This window comes from Ictidomys tridecemlineatus, chromosome 11 (genome assembly GCF_052094955.1).
Source record: "Ictidomys tridecemlineatus isolate mIctTri1 chromosome 11, mIctTri1.hap1, whole genome shotgun sequence".
Lineage (NCBI taxonomy): Eukaryota > Metazoa > Chordata > Mammalia > Rodentia > Sciuridae > Ictidomys > Ictidomys tridecemlineatus.
In genome coordinates, this window is record NC_135487.1 from 29,288,332 (window position 1) to 29,308,772 (window position 20,441).

General features: G+C 45.7%; 2 long non-coding RNA genes across 3 annotated transcripts; one reads left to right on the top strand and one right to left on the bottom strand.

Annotated features, from left to right (window-relative positions):
- Positions 1-514: 514 nt before the first annotated feature.
- Positions 515-11,133, bottom strand: LOC144368010 (uncharacterized). Of its 2 annotated transcripts, none has more exons than XR_013427731.1 (3): positions 10,367-11,133; positions 2,476-2,569; positions 515-607 (listed from the first exon to the last, which is right to left on the bottom strand). It is a non-coding gene; the product is annotated as an uncharacterized LOC144368010 (long non-coding RNA). The 2 variants fall into 2 exon arrangements; XR_013427730.1 differs by lacking the exon at positions 10,367-11,133 and adding an exon at positions 9,702-10,359.
- On the top strand, positions 2,656-14,181 carry LOC144368011 (uncharacterized). Its single transcript, XR_013427732.1, has 2 exons — positions 2,656-4,314; positions 5,954-14,181. It is a non-coding gene; the product is annotated as an uncharacterized LOC144368011 (long non-coding RNA).
- The last annotated feature ends 6,260 nt before the right edge of the window (positions 14,182-20,441 follow it).

Here is a 20,441-nt window from a genome sequence, read left to right on the forward strand (position 1 = left end):
TGAGTTGGAGATCCTCCAGCCTCAGCCTCCTGAGCCACTGGGATTACAAGTGTTCGCCACTGCACCTGGCTTATATTTTAATTTTAGTTTTTTGTCTTTTTTTCTCTCCCTTCTCTTCCTTCAAGCACAGGAGAGGATGGGATGTGTCTTTCTTTGCTTCTCAGCCATATCCCCAGTGCCTAGGATATTGTAAGTGCTCCCTAAATTCTTTTGAGTGTTCTATACTAAATCCTCATTTTACAGAGGGAGAAACAGAGGCACAAAGAAGTTAAGCAAATGTGCCCAAGAACTCACACTAGGACTGTGCTAAGCTAGGATGACTGGGCCCAGAGTTCAAGGCTGACAACTGTATCCAGCAGTGACCTTGATGCAGGAACCTCTCAGGGGTGACATGAAAGTCAAATGAGAAGTGAAAATACATTCTTATATAGTGAAAAAAGATTTTGGAAAATTTGTTCCATGAATATTTAATTTCCAGCTACTGCCATCCCCCCCTACCCCCCACCCCCCCACTCCCCACCCCCGCCCCAGGCCTGAGGCTCAGCATCCATTGCTTCTTGGGGAGGCAAATTCAGGAGCAGACCACCAGCCCTCCTCAGCTTCAGCTCTAAAGGAGAATTTTGAACAAGTAGATCAGACACAATGGTGTTAGAATCCAGAATTTTAAATAAGATACATTCATGCTTGTGTTTTCTGAACCTCCCTTGCCCATTTTTTTTTGTTTGTTTGTTTTAACGTGTCAACACGAGGAGTCTGACCAGGTGGGAGCAAGGGCTTTTTGCCAGGAGCCCTGGGGGAGGGGTGGCGAGAGGCAGAGCAGCCAGTCTCAGATGTGAATGTGCATCAGAATCCCCTGGAGGGCTGGTTCCCACAAGGATTCGAGGCTGGGCTCCGCCCCTAGGGTTTTTGATTCCTTGGCTCTGGGGGTGAGACAGAATCTGTGTTTCTCACGAGTTCCCAGGTGATGCTGGCCACACTCAAGTAGCCCCAGTATAGGCAAAGTTTAGTCTCCTGGGCCAGCCTTGCAGAGCCCAGCCTTGAGGGATAGAGAGGGGAGAGTTTTGGAGGGCGTCCATGAGTACAGTAGGGAGACTGTGGGTATTCCAATACAGAAGGTGTGGAGGCTGTGGCCAGGGGCTAGGTTGGAAGGCAGCAGAGGTCAGTTGTGCTGTGTGCGTCAGCCACAGCTGTAGATGGCAAACACCAAGAGAGTTGACAAGGCTTGGGAAACACTAGGACCAGAGACCCCCTCCTTGGCTATGAGACTACCAAGCCCCCAACTGTACCTACTTCAGATTGCACCCCAGCAAGAGAACAGAATGGAATGAGAAATGAGATTGAACATTTCATCCCAAAGAGCCCAGGTGGACCTGGTATGGCATAATTCAATTTTTTTTTTTTTTTTTTTGCCTAAACTTCATTGCTGAATCCCTCTGCTCCCATTAGGGCCTGTGGATGTGGCCCCACGGTTGCAAGGTGGGTAAGAATCCAGGCTGTGGAGTCATTTCCTCATTATGCCACCCTTGGCAGGAGACAGCCTCTCTGAACCTCAGTCTCTTCTAATGCAAATGGAAGATGCAAATACCATCCATCTCCTAAGACTGAGAGGTTTAAGAGCATGGTATTTATTGTTATCAGGGTTTTGGTTTTGTTTTTTTAACACTCTCTTCTTCCTTCATTCCCTTATTGGTACACACTGTGCACTGGCTTGGAACTCACAACCTCAAGGTCAAGAAGCAATTTTGAAATATGGCCCTGCACTGTGTTGGGGCAAACCCAAGGGACTGGGGCTTGGAGCCAGCTTTCAGGAGGACAAGAGGGAGTACTTATTTAAGTGGCTCTGTAGATGCTAACAATCCATCAAAAGAAGGTTTTCATAAGAATAGTAACTCTTGGGAAGTTAAGAGTGAACATTATAGGGGTTGGGGTTGTGGCTCAGTGGTGGACCGCTTGCCTGGCTTGTGTGAGGCCCTGGGTTCGATTCTCAGCACTGCATATAAATAAATAAAATAAAGATTTGCCAACGACTACAAAAATATTTTTAAAAAAGAGTGAACATTATAAAATTTCACCTTCTGTCAAGGTTTGGAAACATAGTTCTAATGTGTGACCATTTGTCACATGAGAAGCAGGAGAGTACGGCATCGTTGACCTTTAAATCAGAGTGGGTTGGAATCCAGCCTCTATGGACTGTGACCTTGGGCTGGTTTCTTAACCTCTCTGAACTTCAGTTTTCCTTATCTATAAAGTGAGACCAAAGATGAACGATTTGTTTTATGGCTTTGTGGTATAAGAATTCCAGGAGATAGGTTCTGTGAAGAACCTGGTGTTTGTTGATTTGCTCACTAATTTCTAGTCCAAGCTAGGAGCAAGCAGATCAGGGCATTTTCTCTCGACCCAGTGTCTGAAACTGGGTTGTCCTTCTCTGCCTCTCCCTTGGTGTTATTTATTGATCATGATGAGCTGATGACTCACCTGTCATTTTTCACCAGCCTGAAAGACAGGGTCGGCTTAATGTCACCTCTCTAGGATGCACCATTTCTGTGCATCCTTCCCAGGGAAAGGGTTTCTGTAAAGTATTAAATTGCAAAGTGAATGACTGAATTTTAAACTCTTAGAGTTTGGCATTATTTGTCAAACTAAAGAGCACCTGCCTTAAAATTCAGTCATTCACTTTGCAATTTAATACTTTACAGAAACCCTTTCCCTGGGAAGGATGCACAGAAAGGTTCATAGCAACACTGTGGTAAAGCCAGATTTAAAGTGAGGCAGTCATGGGGCTGGGGATGTGGCTCAGGCGGTAGTGCGCTCGCCTCGCATGCGTGCGGCCCGGGTTCGATCCTCAGCACCACATACCAACAAGGATGTTGTGTCCGCCGAGAGCTAAAAAATAAATATTAAAAATTCTCTCTTTCTCTCTCACTCTCTCTAAAAAAAAAAAATAAATAAATAAATAAATAAAGTTAGGCAGTCAGCGTAGTTGGGTAAATCGGGTCTAATATCGAGTGAGATCTAAAATGGAGGCCATGTTGAGAATGCCTTTCGGGAAAAGTTGAACACCTCTTGGAATGTTCATGAAGTCCGGGAAAAGCCCTAGGCCCAAAGCCCATCCCAAAGAAGTGTGAAGGAACAGCCCCCAGCAAACTCGAAGATGCTGACTCAGAAGTCCTTCCTGCCCAGATTACTTCTTTGGCCCACCTGTGTCCCACCCCTCTGGCCTTCTCACCTACATTCCATCACTGAAAGAACTATAAAAATGGGAGACTACCATGCTTCCACAGATTCCATCTCTTGGGATCCCTTCTTCCCCCGGGAGAAGTCTTTTCTGCTGTCCTTTAATAAACTTCTAATTTTCTACTCTGACCTTGCCTCGGTGTGCTTCTCTGGTGTTATTCTTCAACACTGGAGAAGCAAGGACTCACAGGTCAACAGCGGTAACAGTGATAGCTCCAAACTGGAACATCCCAAATATCGATCAGTAGCAGAATGTGCAAAATCTTGTGGGGTACTCCACAGTGGAATATTACATAGCAGTGAAAACAAGTGTCTACGGCAACTGACACCCAGGACTTTCAAGACCGTATGTTGGAAAAATAAAGCAAGACACAGCAGAAGACATTCAGCAAAATTCCTGTGTTCAGTTCACAGAAATGCAAGACTAAGCGGTATTTTTTTAGGGATACAAATAAATATAAGAAAAAATATAGGTTTTTTTTTTCCGTACTGGGAATTGAACTCAGTTGCTTTCTACCACTGAGCTGTATCCTTGCCCATTTTCATTTTCAATTTTGAGACAATTGCTGAGGATGAATTCAAATTTGGTGACCCTCCTGCCTCAGCCTCCCCAGTGGCTGAGATTATAGGCATGGGCCACTGCCAGCAAGAAAATAATTTTAAGAATAAGGGAATGACAGACACACTATTCAGGAGAGTGGGTTCTTCTGGCAGGAGGGAGGGCCCCAGGGCACAGAAGGGCACATGGATGGCAAAGAGGAGGCGGGGTTGGGGGAGGGGTGCAGGAGCGTGGAGGAACCCGCGAGTTCAATTCTCAGCTGTCTTGTTTCATAACAACAGTGCAATGCAAAAATATTTTTCTGTACTACTGAATACAGATGTTCCTTGACCTCTGAGGGTGCACAGAATGTGCTTTTTTCCCCTTGGCTGCGTGGCTGACTGGGCCACAGCTCCCTGCCCCTGCCCAGCATCATGAGAGCATCGTTCCCCAAATTGCGAACCAGGGAAAAGATCCAAATTCAGAAGTCCAAGTACAGTTTCGACTGAATTCAGGGTATCACATTGTAAATTCAAAAACCGGTAAGTCAACTCACCCTAAGTCAGGGAATGGTCTGTACCCAATGTAACAAAGGGGCATTTCTGTGGGTCCGCAGGGTGTGTGTGCCCAGAACGGGAGGGGCCGCAGGGGGTGGGGGTAGGACCCTGGGCTACAGAGGAAGAGTGCAGGATGGCTCTTGCCCTGGCTATAATGTCCCCTCCCAAATCCCTGGATCCAGGGAAGGACAGGTGCCAGGTTAGGAAGAGCAGGAGAGGGATGTTCACTCGGATGAAGCCTGGAGTTGCCTCTGGAGTTTTCCATCAGGGTCTGTGAGTTTCCCCGTATCACAGAGGAGTCCCTGAGCTGAGGCCCAGAGCCTGAGGGGGGTGCCTGGTGCCTGGTGCCTAGTGACAGCTCTGGGAACGTCAGTGCCCACCAGGAGAGCGTCGGCTAGAGTGAGTCTGGGAGGCTGAGCTCCCACAGTGTGCAGGGTGCAATGGAGTGCTGAGGCTCCCTTGGAGGCCGCGGCCTCTGCCTCCTCTCTTTGATCCCAGGCTCCTGTTGCAGGAGCTTTTCAGGCACCCAGTTAGTGGGCAGCTCTAGGCTAGGGGATGTCTTCTGAGGGGAACTTCCTCCAATGCACCAGGGCTTCGCCAGCGAGGTTTCTGAGGGTGCCCAGCCGGGCACTGTTCCAGCGACAGCCCACCCTCTGAACTGCGGACTCTGAACTGTGAAACCTGGACCCCCATCCGGATTCGGGCAGGTGTGGGTTGGGAGTGGGGAACCAGCAGCAGCCAAAAGGGCTCAGGACTTTAGGGAACCAGACTTTCCCAGCTGTGGGAACTGGGCGGGGCTCTTCCTTTCTTTGAGCCTCAAGTTTCTTTCTATAAAATGGGGAGCCATTTCTGCTCCTCTCAGGATGGCTTGGGGACAATGTCCCTGAAGTGCTTAGAATGGGCCAAGGCTCAGGGAAGTAGCCTCCTCTTCCCTTGCCCAGACTAGACGGGATGGAGCCTGGCGGCCTCCTCATCAGGGCTCATGAGGAGGCTCAACATTTGACACTGAGCCTCTCTATCCTCCCATCCCCCATCCTTCCTCCACCCCTCACCTTGCTCTCCTCTCTCTTTTCATTGGACGGTCCCCCAGCCAACCCCTCCCATCTTCTCTAGCCTGGGGCTGTTGGGGATGCGCATGTCCCCTTGGGGTCCCACTTCACCATCAAGAAACTGTGGGCATTGTTTGTTGAGTGTCCCTGGGCTTGGTGCAGCGTGATGGACTTAGTGCCCGGGTCCCACCCATGGCCCAAACTGGACAGCCCAGCAGCCTGCCAGCGCCCTCCCGACTGAGTTGGCCTGAACCGTGAGCTCCTTCTGCTCTGGTCCATTGTGTGCAGGTCTGCGCCAGTTGATTCCATTTCTTCTCCTGTAGGATGACTTGTCTGAGGCTTGGATGAACTTGGGAGCATCAAGGGCTCAGATCGGCTCATGCTGTAGGAAGGAAGGCTGTCACGCTGATTCTGCCCATTCTGTTAAACTCTACGTGGTTCTGAGTCACTTCAGTCACTCCAGCTCTAGAATTAAATCAATCACAGTTCAAAAGCTCCTGAATGAGGGGAGGCCAGGTCCCTTTGAGTAGGCATCTGTTTTAACATCTCAAGTACTGACTCCTTTTCCTTCTTAGCCATCCGCAGGTGGAATTATGACACAATTTACTAGTGTCCCTGTGCTTGGAGGAAGGGGAAGAATCCAGACCTGTGGGTAGTTTAACCCTGAGTTTAACACTAGTCCCTGGAGACATACTGCCACTGTGTTCTGTCAATCAGTGTGACAGAGCCTGATCTTTCTGTCACCATGCTTTCCTGCTACATTGATGACATCCTACAGATGGGACGAAGACCTGATGATCAGGAAGCAGCAGACACCCGAAGTCTCTGGTAAGTTGCACTCCTGCTGGAGGTGAGAGGTCAACCCCCCAGAAACTCAGGGCCTGGTGACTAGTGATGCTCAGGGGTCCAGAGGTCTGAGGCATGTTAACTCCTCTGAAATGAAAGGAAAGATGTTCTTCTGTGTTCCCCCCATCACCGAGCAAGCCTGGCACTTGTGGGCCTGTAGACTTTGGGGACATTAGGTTCCACATTTGGGTATGCTATTCCTAACCATCTACCAAATTATTCATGAGCCTTCTTCTTGGAGTGGAGCTCAGAGAGAGAGAAGATGCCACTTGGTATAAGCTGCGGCGTAGGCAACTTGGCCATGTGGGCCTTGTGACCCAGCAGATGCAAGTGCTCCACATGGTGGGCATACGAGGAAGGCGTGTGGAACCCCAGATAGGAGAATTTTAGGGAAGGCCCTTGGGTGTTTCTTTTAAATGTAAATTAATATAGGCATTATGGAAGACAGTATGGAATAACCTAAAGAAAACTAAAAATAGAACTACCATATGATCCACCTATCCCACTCTGGACATAGATAGATATATATATGAAGGGAAATCAGCAGATCAAAGAGATACCTGTGTATCGAAGGGATGGCCTTGTGTATTGTGGCACTATTTGCAATAACAAGGATATGGAATCAACCTAGATGCCTGTCAACAGAGAAATGGATTAAAAAATGCTGTATACATACCCAATGGAATATTATTCAGCCATAAAAGAATGAGATTCTGTCATTTGCAACAAAATGAATGACATTGTGTTCTGTGAAATAAGTTGAATGTAGGAAGAAAGTACTGCATGTTCTCTTTCCTATATGGAAGCTAAAAAAGTCCATCTAAATGTAGAACAGTGATAACAAGGCAGGTAAGGCCAAGGATCAGAGGGCATAGGGATATTAAATAAGAGGTACCAAAACCCAGTTAGATAGTTCACAGACACCTACTATATTTATCCATTTTAGGAATAACTGGAAGACAGGAGCATGAGGGGTTAAAAACACAATGTAATGATAAGGAGATGGAAACATTAGTTACCTGGTTTTATCAGCACCTGTCATTTGTATGTATTGGAAGGACACTGTTTCCTATAAATATGTACATGCAGTAATCAAAAACTTCAAGACAATGTTTAAGGAAATGGAAATGCCAACTAGACACATTTATCCACGTATCAAATTATCACACTATGCCCCATAAATATGTACCAGTAAAATAAAAATAAAAAGCAGTTTTATTGAGGTGTTATATTCCCCATATAAGAAACTGTATTTAAATAATTGAATTTTCTAAGCTTTGATCTTGCATACACCTGTAAAACCATTGCCACACTCAAGATACTGAACACATTTGTCACACCCCAAGTCTCCTCCAGAGGACTGTAATCCTTTCCTCTGGACTTTTTTCCTTGTCTCCTGGCAACCACTGATCTTTCCATGTAAATGGAACTTTTATATAAATGGAATTGTAAGTGTGTGCTCTTTGTGTCTGGCTTTTTTTCACTTGGCATAACCATATTGAGACTTCTTGATCTTGTTGCACCTATGAACAGTTCATTTTTTTTTTTTTGGTGGGGGGTGTTGGGGATTGAACCCAATGATGCTTAACCCCTGAGCCACATCCACAGCTCCCTTTGTTTTATTTTAATACAAGATTTTGCTAAGTTGCTTACAGCCTTACTACGTTGCTGAGGCTGGCTTTGAATTTTCAATCCTTCTGCCTCAGCCTCCCGAGCTGCTGGGATCACAGGTGCGCACCACCACACCTGGCTTTGTAATTGCTAGATAGTGTCCATTGTACGGGTATTCCACAATTTGCTTATCCATTCATCTGTCGATGGACAATTGTCTTTTCCCAGCTTTGGGTTATTTACAAATAAGACTGCTGTGTACATTCATATACAAATCATTGTGTGGACATATGGTTTTGTTTCTCTTGAGTAAATTCCTAGGATTGGAATGATCAGGTCATATGGTAGGTATTCTTTTATGTTTTGAAGAAACCTCCAAACTGTTCTCCAAGGCGTTTCTACCATTTCACATCCCCACCAGCAGGTTCGAGAGTTCTAGGTTCTCCGTGTCCTCGCCACCACTTGGCAGGGTCAGTCTTTTTAACTTTAATCACTCTAATAGACAGCGTCACCTCGTTGTGGCTTTAATTTGCACTAACACATTTGCTCATGAGCCGAGCACCTTTCCATGTGCTTACCTGCCATCCCCATATCTTCTTTGGTGAAATATTTTTTCAACTATTTTGCCCATTTTTAAATTGAGCTATTTGATTTCTAGTTATTGAGTTTTGAGGGTTCTTTGTATATTCTGCACACAAGTCCTTTATCCACGATACAATCTGCAAATGTTTTCACCCTGAGGATTGTCTTGTCATTCTTTCAATAGAATCAAAGAGCAGACATTTTTATTTTTATTATTTTTTGGTACTGGGATTGAACCCAGAGGCACTCTCCCCCTGAGCTACACCTCCAGCCCCTAGATTAAACTTTCTAAAACTGAGAATTGTGATTGTTTGTTTTCACACATGGGTGAGGAACTGCTGTTCTTTTTCACCATTTTTTTTTCCCAGCGTGCCCCTGCCTCTTTGCGAAAAATCATTTGTACGTGTATGTGTGTATTTCCCAAATCTGCTCCACTGTTATATTTATTTATTTTTACATCATTACTATCCTGTTTTGATTACTGTAACTTAGTCTAACTACTCCAAGACAAAGGCATTACTGATAAGGAAGAAACGAGAAGTTTCTCTCTCTTTCTCTCTCTCTCTCTCTCTCTCTCTCTCTATATATATATATATATATATATATATATATATATATATATATAATTTTTTTCTTCAAATAAGCACACTTTCCAAGAGAGAAATTTTATTTTCCTTGGAAAGCTGAGGGCCTTACCAGGCCTCACCCCTTTCTTACCTCTAGATGTTGTCTTATCAGGGATGAGAGGGACAGGACAGACACCTTCCATCTTCTAGAGACAATACTTTTATAATGTGACCTGACATCACGTTAGCTTTTCTGGGTTTTGCTGTTGACTTAGTTAAAGCTTGCACTCAACTAAGACTCCTTTAGCTGTTTTATAAATGATCCTGCTAGCCAGGTCGAGTCAAACCCTCTGCACTGACCAGTGTGCACTTTATAATACATAATTTTTTATTGGTGATTATGTGTCTAGCTTCATGCTAGGTACTTTACATTATAAATTATTATTATGGCTACCACACACTGAGCACTTTTACTATGTGCCAGATATTGTGCTAAACACTTTGCATACTTCATTCAAGCCTTACAACAACCACTTAAAACAAGCTTTATTAGTCCCACTTGACTGTTGAAGACACGGAGCCTTTCGGGAGTAACGTCACTTCCCTAGCTCATCAGCCAGTAGGTGGCAGAGGCAGGAGTCAGATTTAGGTCTAACACCGTCCTGCTTTCTAGCTTAAGAAATAAGGAAGCAAGGCTCAGAGAGGTGAAATAACTTGCCTGAGGTCACACAGTTAGTTAGCGTTGGATAAATAGTGATGCTGACCTGGGTCTTCCTGGACCTATTCCCACGATGCTCTTGGGAGACGCATAGGTCTGGAGCAAGTCACCCCAGGCCGACTGACTCCTGTGTTGACTCCTGTGTTGGGGACTTTTCAGTTTTAGAGCACCAATCACATGTGTGGAGACGTCATTGCTAACATCACTGTCGCCCTGGCTCGCCAAGTCTAATTTGGGAGACTCTGAAGGACGGGCTTCACTGTGTCAGCTATCGATCTGCTTACGAGAAACAGAAGCCCACTCCAGCTAGTTGAAGCACAAAGTGTAATTCAGTAAAAGGAGTTAGGGCCAAGTTGCCGATCTCAAGGGCAAGCAAGTCACACAAGGACCTCACCTGGGGACAGTCAAGACCTCAATAAAGATGGCTCCCTGAGAATGCCCACCTGCCCCACTGTTTTCCTTGGAATAGCAATTTCCTCTCTCTCTCTCTCTCTCTCTCTCTCTCTCTCTCTCTCTCTCTCTCTCTCTGGTGGTGCTGGGGATTGAACCCAGGGACCTGTGCATGTGAGGCAAGCACTTTGCCAACAAGCTATATCCCCAGCCCCCTTCCTCTCTTTAAGATGAGAGATACAAGCGGGTCTCCCAGGCGAGCCTCATGTCCTTACCCAAATCACTGTCTTCATTCCAGAATTCAGGAGTCTGATGGCCCAGCCTGTCTCTGGAGTGGTTCTCTCTGACTCAGGAGCCCACCACTAGCCCAGTCACTTGGACCAAGAGGGGCTGAGCTGTGTAGAACAAACAGTGACCCAGGAGCACCCCGCGCTGGGTCAGAAAAGGAGCTTGTGGGCTGAACAGGTAGATACCCAGGAAGGGACTGCTTCAGTTGGTCTACCCTGGGGATGAGGAAGAGGCCAGTTTGGCTCATCTTTTCTGCCCCAGTCATTTCTCAGGGCTGACTGAATGAGTAATCCGAATACCTCCAGAAACTCTGTAAGATTCTGTCAGTCCTTCAAAGTGTGCACAGCTCATGTTTTGGGGCTGTTCAAGGCTCCTAGGGGGTGCCCTGAAGGTTAGTTTACAGACCAGTGCTGATGGATGCCCGCTCTTGCCTTCCAAGTCACTGCTCAGCCTTGGAAATATGATAGATAAATTTGTGGCCTTTGACTAGCTTCCTCTGTACTGATTCATCTAGTCTCTGTGTTTTCCTTGGCTGCGTGTCTCTTTGAATCACAGACTTCTAGAATGTTAGGGCCTGAAGGTCACTGTGTCCAAAGGCCTTCTGCCTCTCGGGATTCAGAAACTGAGATAAGAGAAGAAATGAATGGATGAAAATATGCCCAAGGGAAGGGTCAGGTGGAATGTGGGCAAACACTGCTATTATAATAGCTCTACTTAAACAAACTGGGCTCTTGCTTAGGCAGAAGCTAAATTCATTTAAGTAAAGAGTCAAATACAGCTGTGCAGGGTGGCATGTGTATGCTTGTAATCCCAGCAGCTTGGAGGGTTGAGGCAGGAGGATTGCAAGTTCAAAGCCTCAGCAATTTAGTTAGGCCCTAAGCAATTTAGCAAGACCCTATCTCAAAATAACAAAAAAAAAAATTAAAAAAGGGCTGGGGATGTGGCTCAGTGGTTAAGCAACCCTGGGTTCAATCTGGTACCAAAAAAAAAAAAAAAAAAGAATCAAATACCAAAAAACAAAACAGAAATGCCTCACACTTTGTAATGAATTAAGACGGAATGATGAAAGTATGTGAGTTCTTGATGAAAGTTCATGATTTGGAAAACTACATTAATGAAGGAGGAGTAAAGTGGTGAGGTTGTGGACAAAAGCAGAATCTATGGGTTTTGTTTCTTTATAGACTCAGAATTATTTCCCAATCCTTACATTTTAGATCAGAGAAGCATCAAGACTCCTTGAAAGGGCTGGGGATGTGGCTCAAGCGGTAGCGCGCTCGCCTGGCATGCGTGCGGCCCGGGTTCGATCCTCAGCACCACATACCAACAAAGATGTTGTGTCCGCCAAGAACTAAGAAAAAAAATAAATATTAAAAAAAAAAAAGACTCCATGAAATACCCACCCCACCTCCACAAGGTGCTATGCTCTTTTCCAGGCGCGTGTTCAGGGCATATGTTTTGTCCTTGATGAGCAGAGCTCTCTCTGTTTCCTGATTGTGGTATCGTGAGCCACTTTCCTCCGCCACACTCATCCGCCCTCATGTTGGAGCCCTGAGGAAGCTGCCTATGGACCGAGACCTCTGCAACCGTGAGCCCCTGAATAAACTTCTCCTCCTCTAATTATTCTTGTCAGGTCTTTTTGGTCACGGTGGTGAAAGAGCTGACTAAAACAGTGGAACAAAAATTCTTAATCGTGCTGTTCTCTCTTTTCCAGGTCAGCAAATTCTAACCTCAGGGAAAAAACCGAAGCTATCTTTTAAGGTGAACGTGTTGGGGGTCTGGTTGCCCTTCCTCCTTGGGGTGGCTCTGACCTTGTCTCTGATCCTGCAGAGAAGAGGCACTTAAAGGACAAGCTGGGGTCTTCAACTTCCCTTGTGGGTTCTCAAATGCAGCCCTTGTTCTGGGCAGAACCCTGGGCCCAGGCCAGGACTGAGTAATAGAGGAGAAAACTCCCTGGGTGACAGCTGGACAGGACTAAGTGATCCTGGGCAAGTCCCGTCCCTCCTTTGCCAGGACTCAGATGCTTCCTCTGATAAACAAAAAGGTTGAACTCGTTAGGATATTCATTCCATAAATATCTTTTGAGTTCCTATAACATGGCTGGCATTTGCTTGGTGAGTGAGCAGATGAACGGAGGAATTAGACTCAGTGCCCGGAACACTCTGTTCAGATGAGGTGGGGAAGAAGGGACATGGTGACATGTCATTTCAGATACGTTCAATATGTGCTAGATGATGTGGACAGTCCAGAATATGTCAGTCTAGGGAAGGCGTACGTGGATGGCAAGGTCACAGGGCTGCATTCAGTAAGGTGTTGACCTTAAAGGTAAGGGTAGTCCTGGGTCCACTTCCAAATCCATCCTCCATCCCATAGCAGACCTATGAACATCGGCTTTCTCATGAAGAAGATGCAGGTTTCATTTTCTGAGCAGACACCAACTTGGCCTGGACCTCAGTTTCCTTCATAGGAGGATAATGCCCCAGGGTCCCAGGACATATGAAGGTTTCAGAAGCTAAGGATAATGTCAAGAAATTGGCTAAGGCCTGGCACACAGTGTGGGTCCACCACAGAGTGGCCCTCCGCCACACACCTTGTGGGCACACACCTACTTCTCGCCTCCATTGGCTGGCCCCAGGTGGGGCAGACTCTCCTGCTGTGGGTCACTTGCTGAAAATGTTGTGACAGGCTTTCCTTCTCCCAGACCAGAGCCTTGTTACCCTGCATCTCTGCTCTCCTGATCTGACCTTGAGCTTGGTATGTGCTGAGAGGGAAGAGACTAGTGGGGCTGGATTCACAGTGGGGACTCTCCTGGGGAAAGCCTGCTGGGGCTTCCTCTCTTCCCAGCCATGGGCAGTGCTGGAGCTGCCCCTTGTTGCTCAATGGCTTGCCCAGAACAAGAGGATATCCTTCCCCACTTCCTGGAGGCAGGACTGGGTGGCTTCCAAGAAGAAGGCGCACCCAGGGCAGGAGGGAAGGAGTCTGGTTGGTGTGAGAAGATAGGAAGGTCGGGAGCCTGGGCAGCCGTGGAAGGAACAGGTTTGCTCGCATTCTTGGCAGTCCTTGAGATTCCAAAGCACTTTCTGTTCTGTCACTGTCCTGTCAATGACACAGTCTGCCAAGGCCACAGTGCTCTTCCCAGCACCAAGGCCTTCCACCCACTTCTCTTTCTTCACAGCATCCAGAAAGGGGGACCACTTGACTCTGTTTTGCAGATGAAGAAACTGAGACTCAGTTTACATACCAAAATTCAAAAGGGCTGATAAAAAGGAGCTAATTTTGCACTGAGAATCTGCCGTGCACAGACGCCTTCCATACATGAGCATTGCCTCTTCTCAATAGCTCATCAAACTGTCCATTTTATAGATGAGTAGACCAGAATTTATGCCCCTGAAAGCACTGCCCAGGGCCTGGAGCTAGCAAGCATAGAGCCAAAGTTTGTTGGCCTCGCATCCCACTGTGCTAACCTCACTCCATGTTGAAAGCAAGAAAGTGGAGACTCAGGTTCAAACCCAGCCCCAGCCCACACGCACCATCTTTTCTATCCAGAATGGCTTAACTCCAAAACTCCTGCCTTTTCCACTGGGCTACACTGTCTCCAGAAAAATTCTTTTCATGATGTGATTGGCTGATACCAAATGACTACAAATTGATCTCAAAGCGATAAAGACCCAAGACAGAAAGAGTCATGAACTATTACTGTTATTCTCATCAATACTATTATGGGTTGCTAGCATAGCAGGGTCAGCATTTACACTGTGTGTGATTCAGAATTGTGGAAATAAAACTTTTCTTCTGCCACTGTCAAGTTGATTGCAGCTCCCTGTCCCTTGGTTTATTTTTGGGTTAAAATTAGGTGATCTTGCATTTTCTCTTGCTATAAAGGAAAGACATTTGGGGACAATTGGTGAAATCTGAAGAAAGTCCATAAATTAATCATATTCTCTACTGTTAATTCTCCAGTTTTGATAACTGCACTAAGGTCATGAAAGAGAATATTCTCATTTTTAGGGAATACACACCGTGTTAGTCAGTTTTTCATTACTGTGACAAATACCGGAGAAAGGAACAGCAGGTTGCCAGGTTCCAGAACTTTCTTCCAGTCTTGTGCTCTCTAGCGCTCCCTATGGGCAAGGCCTAGCACGGAAACAGCAGGAGAGCAGCGATGGGCTTGGCAGAATTTAAAAGGCTGCGTCTGGGGCTGAGCGCCAGTGGCTCAGGGACAGGGGTGGGCAGAGGAGTGGGGTTGGGGCCAGAGCACGTGAGAGTCTCCCTAAACAGGCCTCAGGCCTTCCAACCTCCACCGCTGTCCATGTGGGCCAGACGCCGAGACATGTCCCCTCCAGTGCAGGGGACCCTTTGCTCAGGGGTCCCCTGTCTGTTTCCACTGGGCCTTCCATTCTGGAGCACCCCCAGACTGGAACCCCGAGCTCAGCTGTCTGTTTCTCAACCCTGTCGTCGAAGGCTGCCTACTCTCTGACTTCAGTAAAACCTTGTTTCTCTGAGTCACCATATTTTCTGTCTTGATGTTTGAAGAGAAGAAATGGAAATTCTGGAAAAAAAACAAAAACAAACTTAAAAAAACCCAACTTTGTTCTCCCCTCTATCATTGACTCTTGCAATCGAATGCTGGAGAGCAGCGACAGTCTTGGCAGAGAGCCCGTGGGAACTTAAGAGGGCTGTGTCTGGGGCTGAGGGCCAGTGGCTCAGGGACAGGAAAAGAGAAACAGCAACCGAAAGTCAAGGGGGTGGGCAGGATGGGGACAGACCCACGGTTGAATATTAAGTTATAGTTAGGTAAGAGAAATATGTTTTATGGTTTTATCGCAGTAGGGTGATCGTAGACAAGGATAATGTCCTTGTATTTCAAAATACCAGAAGGAAGGATTTTTAATGTCTTCACCACAAAGCAATCTTAAATGTTTGAGGAGATAGATATGCTTACCCTGATTTGAATATTATGCAGTGTATATCAAAACATCCCATGGTATCCATTGATATGGATCATTTTTATGTGTCAAAAATTAAAATTTAGGGGCTGGAGATGTAGCTCAGTGGTAGAACATTTTTGCCTAGTATACATGAGGCCCTGGATTTGCTCCCCAGCACCCCAAATTAAATTAATTAAATAAAGAAGGAAAGAAAGAAAGAAAAATCTTCCCCTCAGTTTAAGAACTCGAAATGTTGTCCTGCTGCACAAGAGGAGAACTGTGTGTTTGGCACTTGCTAAGTGCCATGGCCATTTCATATCTGCCCTCTGAGCCACCTGAGAGGAAGATATGAAAGGACTGTGACATTACAACCTGAGCTTTCCTCTCAGTGCTAATGCCATGTTTCTGGGGCTAGTTCTGGTCTTCCTTTTAAATTTTTTGTCAATTGAGGCTTAAGAGGGAGACCATCCAAACCAGTATTGAATATAAGTTCTGGAACAGTCTAGCATTAGGCGAGTGACTTAGTTCACTTTATATAAATAGAGATGTGAGGATTTGAGATAATGGGTGGGATTTTTTTTTTTTTTTTGGCACAGTACCTAGAAAATAATAGCTACTACTAATAATTAGCATTATTGACCTGGGGCTAAGCACTTCTCATGTGTTGATTATTATCATCTGCAAAGTCTCCCTCCATTCATGCTGGTGCACACAGGCCTCATCTCTCAGTTCCCACCCAGCCCTCCTGGGAAACCCCAAGGCCTTGGTCTGGTTCACACTGCCTCCCAACTCTGGGTCACAGCTCTGAGTATGAGTAATGCCACACTATGAGAAGATTCATTGCAGTGAACTGGGCATTCAACTGGGGAGACTAATGGCCTATTGCCTTTAATTAGTATTGTTGGACTCTTCCATCCAGCTATTTGGGTGTTGTATTAATTGCAGTTCTCAATCTTTGTAAGAAAACTTGGTTTACTTTAGAAATCTGAAGGCTTTGTGCTTTTATTATTTGAGCTGCTATTTTTAAACTATTGTTTTGAAAGAATTTTAGATTTCAAGATGCGTTGTAAAGTTGGAACAGAGAGTTCCTCTGTCCATTTTCTCTAATGTTACATAGACATGGCAAATTGATCAATAGCAATAACATTGATACAATATTAACTAAAACTACAGACTTTATTCATATTTTACTAGTTTTTCCCTGTTCCAAGAGTCTATCTAGCGTACACATAATATTTAATTATCATGTCTTCTTACTTTTTCCACTCTATGATAATTTCTCAGTCTTATTTTTGCATAACCTTAGAGTCTCCTGAAGGATATTTTGTAGAATGTTCCTGAGATTTTGTTTAAATTTCCATGATCAAACTGGGATCAGATTTGAGGAAAGAAGTACCCAGAGGTGAAGTACCCCTTTCCTTGAGTACATCTGGGGAAATATGATACTAGCATAATTTGTTGGTGGTGATATTAAACTTAACTGCTTGGTTAAGGTCATGTCCACCAAGATCTCCTCTGTAGTTGTTGTTTTTTCTCTTTCCTTACTCTAGAAGTGAGACATTAATCCCAGTCCACATTCAAGGGAAAGATAATTAAGCTCTGCTTCCCAGAGAAATAGCATCAAAGAATTGGTGGATATCTGTTAAAACCACTGTGTAATTAATAATTTGAAGTAGATACTTTGAGGCTCTACAAATATTCTATTTCTCCTTAACATTTCACCCACTTTGTAGCATTCATCAGCGGACTTTCCTTGCAGCAATTTTTAACTTGCAATAGAGTAATGCTTTTTTAACATTTTAAAACCTCCACAGTATCCATTGTTTGGAAAAAAGACATAATTTCAATATGCTATTGTGAAATCAGTTTTTGTATTGCATTCACCACAATAAAATCTACGTGGTCTAGATGAATTTAAAATGTATTCAGGGCTCACTCAAAACTGGGACCCACCGCTGTGATCCTACTCACTGAATGATTGAAATCCTGCCCTCACTGGCAAATAGTTCCAACTTGTGCTCTGCTCCAAGGCCCACTCCTCCCCAGACCTTTGCAAACCTCTTCCTACCTCTCCACAGCTGAAACAAAACCGAGCACAAACCTTCTCGGACATTCCAGTTATGAGTCCCTATCAAAGCTTTATTCCAGTCTTGCTGTGAAGCAGATCAATTCCAAGATTAGAAAATCCCTGGAAAGGACATTTTATCAGAAGAGAGAATGCTAGAATAATTATTATCAGAGCAACAAGAAAATATTGCACAATTATCCATAGGGTGAGAGTATGGGCTTTGGGACGATTTTGCTTATTTCCCACTACTTAGAAACCAAAGCAGAAAAGCCTGACATAGTACTGGAACTTTCCTCTCCTGCCTGGCTTGGGACTAAAGAGGCTTCTGTTCTGCTGGTTGGCCCTGAGCTGATGGTTGTTAAATATTTCAAATACATCCCAGCTTCACGTGTGTGCCCAAGATGCAATGGTCAGTCATGGGTTAGTGCAGGTCCAGCTGATCTGGCTCAGAGAAAGCAGGCTTCTGAGCTAGAAAGGTCTGGTTTTGAAAACCGATATTGAATACACGTTCTGGAACAGTCTAGCACGGAGCAAGTCATTGCAGCTCACTTTATATAAAATAGAGATGTTGTGAGGAACTGAGATAATGGTGTGATTTTTTTTTTTTTTTGGTAGGGCTGGGGGTGGAACCTCTGCTTCACTCCTGCTAGGCCAGCACTCTACCCCTGAACTGTACCTCCAGCCCAGATGTATATTTAAAAACAGAATGATCAGATGGTAGGGATCAATGGAATATTAGTATTGTTATTACTAATAATGACTCTAATAAACATTTATGGACTGATTATTATGCCAGGCACAGAGCTAAATACTTCACATGTATTAACTATTTTATCTTCTTATTACTTCTGTGAGTTGGATGGCTTTCTACCATGAAATGGAAGCTCAGAGAATTCAAGGAAAGCATCTTAAGCTTGCACAGAAAGAATGTCAGGCTGGGGTTGAGATTTGGACCTGGGCAGCTTGACGCCAACACATTTGTACCCACTAACTCCTTGCCACAACTCCAGAGTTTCCAGAGTTCTGCAGCTCACGGGGGTGGGAGCTCCTGCCACAGACCTGACGGAGATCTTTGGCTGCTTAATGAAACATTTCTGACCTCAGTGTGGTTGGAGAGTTATTTTTATAACTTTATAGCAAGAGGAAGACAGGTCAAAAGAAACAGATACCGCAGTCTCCTAGAAACAAAGAGTGTTTTTGAGATCCTTGGCAGACAGGGCGAGACTGCTCAGCAAGGGTTTATTGGACCACACATCCCCCCAACGCACTGTCTCAGGGTCCCCATTTGAGAGTTACTGCCCAGGCACCCCCTTTCTTAGATGCCTGAAACTCAGAAGGTAACAAATTACGTGCAGAAAGAAAAACAGAGCCTGTCATTAAGAACAAATGAGAGTGGGGGTGCTCTCCTGAAGACATTTTATTTTTCTGCTTTAGCATAAAAGATGCCAAAATTTTCACCTTCTCTCTCCTCCAGAGGATGAGGGGGGATGGCAGGTGTGTCCTCTGTGACCTCCTCCACTGCCACCCCCATTGGTGAATTATTCTTGAGTTCTTACGTTCTGGGTCTTGCTTAGGGACAAGATGGGATTTATTGTTTGAAAGAAGCAGCCTGAACCTTTGTGGTTCAAGATTGAGAATCATAGTGGCTCAGTCCTACAGTGGGTGACCTGGGGCACTAGGAGGCAACCTGACAGGTGATCAGGGCCTGGTGTGGTGCTGGGGGTGATCCCCACACATTCTCGTGGGAGAGCCCACTAGAGCATGGAGAGCCACATTAGAGATGGTGACAAATGGCAGTGGGGGTGGCATTGGATGACTGCCTGAGAGGCTTTAAGATTCTTTTCCCCATCTTGGGCATGAAAATCAGGTGGGTCACCTTCTGTTGGATTTTAGATGCCCTCGCTGTTCTGGAATGGCCCATGGTCAGAGTGCTGGGGGAAGGGAGGCATCCTTGGGTGATCCTGGACTTGGTGCTAATCCAGCTGGGACTGCTCAGGACACTTTAAATTCATTGTGGATCACACTCTTTAAAACAGCGGATCTTTGGTTATTTCCCAGAACAGAAGTATAACAATAGCCTCCTGCCACATCACCCCTCCAGGGGACAGTGACTGCAGGAACAAGGACTTGGCTCAACACAACAGATCACCAAGCCTTTCTCCTCTCCATCACCCGTCCATGCTTAATTCACCAGGAACCCACAAAGCCCCTTTGTGTGTATCAAGCCCGAGTGGCTGGAAGGGCCCAGGCTGGAATGGTCCTTGAAGGGCACAGAGAAAGGTACTTCTATGGATGAGGCACGGGCCAGGAAAAACAGAACTGGGAGGAAAAATAACCTGCCATCAAAAAGCTCCAGTCTTGTGGAAAAGCACTATCACATCTGACGGACACATGGGGACTTCCATTATTCATTGTGTTTTGAGACAAAAGGTCCTTGTTTCTGCTTTGTGCTGAACCATTTTAAATTACCTGGGGATGGAAGCCAGTGTGGAGAGCCCCAGGAACAGCCTCTGAGGGTGACTTGCGCCCAATCTAAAGAGGGCTGAGCCCTTTACCCGAGACCCCAAGAGCCAAACCAAGACTCTGAAGCCTCAGTGAGTAAAGTCAATTTCGCTGAAGATTCCATGGGTAGAGGGAAGTCAGCAAAACACAGTAAGAAAGGCTCATCAGAGGCCTCTGCTTTCTCCTCCTGCCCCTCGGCCTGGCTTCTCCAGCTCCTGTCCACATCCTCCCATTGCCCCTCCACCCACCCGGGGAGAGCAAGGTGGGGACCTGCTGGCTCCTCTGCCCTCACTCTTGCCGCTCATTGCATCTCCCTCCAATCCCAAGGTCCTCTGGAGGAACCTTCCCACTGACTCTCCGTGGTTTTGCCTGTGGGAGATGTAAAGAAATGTTTTCCGGGCTGGGGATGTGGCTCAAGCAGTAGCGCACTCGCCTGGCATGCGTGCGGCCCGGGTTCGATCCTCAGCACCACATACAAACAAAGATGTTGTGTCTGCCGAAAACTAAAAAATAAATATTAAAAATTCTCTCTCTTTAAAAAAAAATGTTTTCCACTGGTGAAGATTT